The sequence below is a fragment of the Aethalodelphis obliquidens genome, unplaced genomic scaffold, assembly GCF_003676395.1.
Source record: "Aethalodelphis obliquidens isolate GAN/ISIS:26980383/991018 unplaced genomic scaffold, ASM367639v1 scaffold4, whole genome shotgun sequence".
Classification (NCBI taxonomy): Eukaryota; Metazoa; Chordata; class Mammalia; order Artiodactyla; family Delphinidae; genus Aethalodelphis; species Aethalodelphis obliquidens.
Window position 1 is genome coordinate 32,037,004 of NW_020837948.1, and position 7,199 is coordinate 32,044,202.

At 33.9% G+C, this 7,199-nt stretch overlaps 1 pseudogene; it reads right to left on the bottom strand.

Annotated features, from left to right (window-relative positions):
• Window positions 1-953: 953 nt before the first annotated feature.
• Window positions 954-1,390, bottom strand: LOC113613710 (ferritin heavy chain pseudogene; annotated as a pseudogene).
• Window positions 1,391-7,199: the final 5,809 nt, after the last annotated feature.

Consider the following 7,199-nt stretch of genomic DNA (forward strand, 5'->3'; position numbering starts at 1 on the left):
AATGTTATATTCTCTTGTTTGACCCCTTTATCATTATGTGATGATCTTTGTCTCTTATGAGAGTCTTTGTCTTAAACTTTATTTTGTCTGGTATATCTACCCCAACTTTCTTTTGGTTTCTGTTTGTATGGAATATCCTTTTCTGTCCCTTCACTGTCAGTCTATGTTTGTCCTTATATCTGAAGTGAATTTCTTGTAGGCAGCAAACAGATGAGTCTAGTCTTTTGATTGGAGAATTTAGTCCATTTACATTGAAGTTTATTGATAGGTATGTTACTATTGTCATTTTGTTGTTTTGTGTTGTTTTATAATTCCTGTTTCTTTTTTCTCTTTCTTTGTGATTTGATTATTTTCTCAATTGGTATTCATAGACTCCATCTTTTGTGTGTCCTCTCTAGATTTTTGCTTTGTGGTTAACAAGAGGCTTTCATAAAATAACTTACTTTATAGCAATCTATTTTAAGTTGCTAACAACTTAAGTTTGAACGTATTCTAAAACCCAGCATTTTTAGAATTGCCATATCTTTAAAACCAGCTTGTCAGAATCTTTCTTATAAACAACATGTTATTTTGATTATAATGAGACAACTCTATACAGAATTAATATCTTTATAATATTGAGTCTTTCAATCCATTAACATTCCCTATCCCTCCATTTATCTAGTTCTCTTTTTTTTGGGGGGGTACCAAATTACTTTATTTGAAGGAATGGTACTAAGGAAAGGACTTGTAGATGTTTTGGTACAACTTACAGAAAAGGTAAAGTTAACCCAAACATGCATGCACTGCCTTGGTGACAAGGGAGGTCACCCCTGTGGCTACAGAAGCCAGCCTAAGGCTTAGCTCTCATTATCACTATTTCCCAGTGTGTGCTTATCAAAGAGATACTGTGCCATGCCAGATTCGGGGGCCCCATCGTGTGCAAGTTGGTTACATGGTCACCCAATTCTTTAATGGATTTCATCTACTCATTCAGATAATGAGTCTCAATGAAGTCACACAAATGGGGGTCATTTTTCTCAGTGGCCAGTTTGTGCAGTTCCAGTAGTGACTGATTCACACTTTTGTCCAAGTGTAGCGCACATTCCATTGCATTCAGCCCATTCTTCCAGTCATCACAGTCTGGTTTCTTGATATCCTGAAGGAAGATTCAGCCACCCCGTTGGTTCTGCAGCTTCATCAGTTTCTCAGCATGTTCCCTCTCCTCACAAGATTGGTGAAGAAAGTATTTGGCAAAGTTCTTCAAAGCCACATCATCGCGGTCAAAATAGTACGACATGGACAGGTAGACGTAGGAGGTGTAGAGCTCCAGGTTGATCTGGCGGTTGATGGTGTTCTCTGAGTCCTGGTGGTAGTTCTGGCACACCTGCGAGGGGGACACGGTCGTCATGGCGGGCGGCTGAGGTGAAGTGGTGGCAGTGGCTGCATGGCGCTGTAACAGGGGCAGGGACCTTAGGGCGGTCAGAGGGCACTGTGAGGTGGTGGCGAGGGCTGGCTCTGAGCGTCTGGCCAGAGCGGGGGAAGAGCACCGGGTTCCGTCCAAGCACTGTTGAAGCAGGAAACCATGGCTACTCTCCACGAAGACTGTCTAGTTCTCTTTTTAATATTTCTTAACTTAGAATAACTATAAAACATTGTTCTGTACATCATGTTTTCTTAGCTTGATATTTTATTTTTGTATGCTATTAAAAATGGTATCATTTTATACCTAAAATTTTTGTAGTTATATAGAAGTATAAATATGTCTAGATAGCTAACAAGATAAGTATATAGATAGGCATACATATAAATACTTGTATACACCAAGCTTTTTTATTTACAAAATTGTCATTTATAAATAGCAAATTATTATTTTTTTCTTGCGTTGTTTTACTGACAATATATCCAACACAATCTTGGTGTGTTTTATTGAGTATACCTTTTTTATTCTGGATTTCAGAAAGATTTCAGTACTTTATTCTTTACTGAATCTGTTTTTGCTCTTGTTTTTGTTTGTTTTTTAAGTGAACATTCTTTATGAGATTAAGATAAATCTTCCAAATTTTCTTAGCATCTTTGAATGTTTGTGAATTATATTAAATGATATTTTTGCAACTACATATACACTTTTCAATAGATACCATATGTATGATTTTCTACCTTATTAATATGGTGAATTACATTGCTTGATGTTTCTGTATTGTGTTTCTTGGAAGCAAATTATGTTGAGATATATTTATTTTAGTTAAGTAGATAGATGATAGGTGGGTAGATAGATAAAGATAGATTTGATATGTTAATATTTTGTTTTGAAATTTTACATCTATATTTATGTGAAAGGTTAGCCTATAATTTTCTTATTTTGTAATATCATTGTCCAGTAACTAAGTTATATTGTACACATAGAAAACTTTGCTGAGTAGTTTGTGTATAATCAGTATTATTTCTTCCTTAACTGTCTGGAAATTATGTAGGTGACACCAACTTGACCTGGCAATCTCATTGAGTAAATTTTGGTACACATTCTGATATATTTATTAAATATAGTAATATTCTGTTTGTCAGTTTTGGTAAATTGTGTTTTCCTAAAATATTGTTAAATTCATCTGAAATATAAAATATTTGGTGTAAAGTTTATCATAATTATTTTTATTTTCCTTTTTATTAATGCCCATAAAATTAGTAGTTTTCATGCATCTTTTCTCTTTTTTGCTTGATTAATTTTGTTTTTTGGTTTATAAATTAGCTTTTAAGAATAACTAAAGTGCCTTTGTTGATTTTCTTTATGGTATGCTTGTTTTTTTATTTCATTGAATCCTACTCCCACATTTTTATTGTTCTTTTTTAATTAAAATAAAAATGAAAGTCAATGAGAATACGATAAATCAACTTGGAAGAATGCTGTGAAACAAAACTAAACATTTATGTTATGAATATGGATCATTTGACTTACTTTCTAATTTTAGTCCAGATGTAGTATTGTTTTCACAAGTTTACAAATGATAAGAATTAGAAAGAGAAAACTTAAGTAAATTAACTGTAGGTTGCAGAGATAGGGTTGGAGGTGAAACTAGCATTTAAATCAAGGTTTTCCAGAATTGAAAGTCCATTATTGTCTCATATTACTATACTGCTCTGGCAAATGTTTTGTGAAGTTACACTTATAGATCTTGAATAGGTGTCCAGAGTTTGTCTACCATCTATCATTTGACCCTTTGCTTTCACTAGCTAAAATTTCACACCTTATCCTCCTCACATATTTTTTGTATATTGCAATATTCCTTCTTTTCTTTCCTTTTCCTCCTTTTTCTCACACAATTTTATTTTTATTTCCTTCCTTAGTTTTCAGCCAAATGTGTAACTCCAGACTATAAATGCATAGCAATAAGATAGAATATATTTTGAAAACCATTCTTCCATTTCTTTTTTTTTTTTTTAATGCACCTGGATTAGCTTAGCCAAAGTTTGTGGGTTTATTTGCTCAATTAATGGACGCTGACTGATGGACTGTCTGAAAAACACCCTATTGTTCCTAAATTAGTTGTAGCAAATAAATATGTTTCTCAGTCATTATTTGGAAAACATCTGCATTGGTAAGCAGCTTTTGCTACAGTAACAGATTCTTGACTATAAATGACTTAAATAAGTGAGTATATTTTTATATAACAAGTTTGAGGGCTGGAGTTTGAGGGCTGCTAGCATTGGTTTAGTGGTTTAAAGATGTCAAAGACAATATCTCTTTGATTCCCTTGACTTTTCTCCCATGTCTGCAAGGTGGCTGCTCAAGAGCCAAGTCTTTTGTTAACATTCAAAACAAGAAGGCAAAGGTAATCAGATGTGAAGGGAGTGGTAGATGGTAGTTACAGTTGTCACTGACTTATGAAATAGTTAGCTAAGGAATAGGTCAGGAAGGGATTAGAGACCCTGCAAGGAGAGGAATATGGGACAACTATTGGAGGGAATGAGTCTTGGGGTAGAAAATAAATGATTAGTAGAAATTCTAAGCAATGGTCAGGGTCTGTGAATGCTTGCTTTTTATCTGGATTGTTATAGGTTTATGAGAAAAACAAAGAAAGTTTATTAAAAATATGCATGGAGGATTACAAAGTCAATAATGTAACTTAGGACTCTTGTTTATAACTGATGTAAACCCAAATCAAAATCAAATAAATAAGTAAAGCAATCTCTGGCTTTCATAACAGAACATTTCAGTAGTAGAGCTGTTTCCAAGCATAAATTATCTCATGTACTCAAGATTACATGAGAGGTATATTTGTAACTCAGTGCTGATTTTCTCCATGTTGGCTTCATTTTAAGGAGGTTACTCCTGGGTGAGACAAAATGGCTTGATTCTACTGATTAGGCAAACCTAGATGAAAGAGAGTGCTTCATTCACTATAGTTTCAACCCAGGTGTTGGGATTTGAGTTTCTCTGATTTGGTCTGAATCAGAGAAAATAATCAACTTTATAATCAACTTTAAATCATTTATTGTGGCCAGGAACATCCAGAGGTGTGGTCACCCATCTACAATTATAAAGACTGAGATTGGGAATAATTACTTCCCACAAGGAAATTCAATGGAAATTGATGTTAAAATAATAGATACTTATGGCCAAGTGAACTGGTTCAAGTTAAGTTGTCTGTAAAATGTGGAAATTTAAAAATCACCATGGTTTGGTTTTGGGGTCCTAAGAACTGTATAAGTAAAAGAAGAGGGGTTTTTTTTGGTGCAGATTTGCTTCAATGAGAACTATTAGAGTAGATATCCAAAGATAATAATAGAGCAGAAAAATCCAGATGAGAAAACCTAATGGGAAGTAATATGAGAAAATTGGGTAGGGTACAGATGCTGAAGGTGTAATTTCACAAAGAGTGCAAATTAATGGTAAATTGAGAGAGAGGAAAATAAAACCTTAGAGATATAGATTAAGACAGTGTGTTCAAAGGGAATAGAAATTTTTAAGATGCCAGTGACTAGGACAGTGGATGGTACCAGACAAATATTTGTTGAATCTATGCAGGTAAAATAGAACATTATAAAATCCAGGGATAATTGTATTAGCAGTTAAGTACTTTGAAAAGATGATGTATGATGATGTATTCAAACAATAATAGATCATAGTTCCATTGTATTTGACGGGTGAAGAAAGGAGCTCTACCTAAATTCATGGCTGCTACTGGAGTTAAATAAGGAAAGCATAAGGAAGATGAATATGAAAACTACAGCAAAATTTCTTTCAGAATGGGTCAAAAAAAACCAAGGTCACTTTGTAAAAATGGATTTTCTGGAAAAATGGAAATTGGCAATATCCCTTAATACTCTTATTGAAAGAAAATCTCATTTTATTAGGGTAATGGTAGGTAATAAAACATGACTTCCCTTTTTTCCCATTTATTAATGAATTAGAATGTGCAAAACCCTGGTAATAATTGACATAAAAAGGCTCATAAGCATCATTAATGTCTTCCTTACCAGCATTTTAATTTTACAAAACCAGCATTTTTGTTAAAATTATAGTACATTAAAAGGAGTTTTATCCTACTATTTGCTAAAGATGTATGATGACAGTTTTTAAAAAGATAAGCATGGGTGGTAGAGAAGGCAGTTCAGAATTTGGCCTACACCATGTGAGAATTTTTTCTTAGACTAAAGATGTAAAATGAGATCAACTAAATATTTTTGGTTTGAAAAAAACATATGATAATTTTCAAGTCTTATATATTTAATTTCCAAGGATTTTTATTTGAAACTTCGAATAGTTAAAATCATTGAAAAAGAAAAGAGCATGAATCAAAATCTAAAATGTAGTATAGGCTTTGAAACATTGGAGAAAGTGCTAAATTTGGCAAATATGCAAATATGTTTCTGGCAATAATAACATATAGCTTTATCATCTACTGCTTGATCCTCCAGTGGATAATTAAGTTCCCTATCCAAACAATTTGTCCTAAGTATACATAATAATATCACTAATTAAAATGTCCCATTAATGTCTTCATTTTATTTCATAGCTCAGTTAATTTTCTAGGCAGGTGAACTAATACATGCCTATTATTAGCTTACATTTTGAATCATATCCAATGGTAATTCATAATCATTCTGTGCCATTTCCAGTTTTGAACTAACGCCATATGCTGAAGACTTAAAAATACTCTCCCACTCTTTGTTTCTTTTTTATTACAAATTTTGTAACTTTGCCAGATACAGTCTTAGGTGCTTAGATCTTATGACAGCTTTTCTTTATATATACTTAGATTAGAAAATACTGTATCTTCCATTCCAAATGTCTTCAGTTCATATATATTAGGAAATGAATTTACAGACATTTTATTCAGTTATTTGAATTTTATGTAAGGTTAATTTAACCTGCTAATATCTATGACTGAAAAAAAAATTCATGGCAAGTCTATAGGGTACTGGGTTCACAAGATCTAATCTGTGGGGTAGGAAACGAAAGGGGAAGATGACCACCGCCAGGTAACAAAGAAGGCCTGAGATAAACTGTATTCAGGTTTGTCTTGCCCTTAACTTGTCTCCCACTGATAGATTTAAGCCTTATATGCATGCCAATATATTACTAATTTAAAATTTTTTCTAATAACTTGTTTTTAAATTAAAAAAATTTAAGGTCTTAAGAGATATTAGTATAATTTTGGGGGAATATCTAGCCTTCCACAAAACAGTAAATACTGAGTCATTAAATTCCATGTGGGGACTGGTTATGGACTTTAGTAACAATGATTCTGAGATGAGGGAGGCATACGATGCTCTTGACTTGTACCAAAGTGTTTTTTCATAACTTAATGCACTTCAGACTCATCAGACTAATTGTCATTGAATTTCCTTGATTTTTAGTTTATTCATTTTTTAAAAATAAATGATAGTGGGCTCCCCTGGTGGCGCAGTGGTTGAAAGTCCGCCTGCCGATATAGGGGACACGGGTTCGTGCCCCGGTCCGGGAAGATCCCACATGCCGCGGAGCGGCTGGGCCCGTGAGCCATGGCCGCTGAGCCTGTGCGTCCAGAGCCTGTGCTCTGCAACGGAAGAGGCCACAACAGTGAGAGGCCCACATAACGCAAAAAATAAATAAATAAATAAATGATAGTTTTGGAATGCATGATCTGGTATTCATCCCTTTCAACTGTAAGCCCAAATACTAATGGGAGATTGACAACCCCTAACTAAAAGTGTGGAACTCGTAATGGCAGTCCATTCTC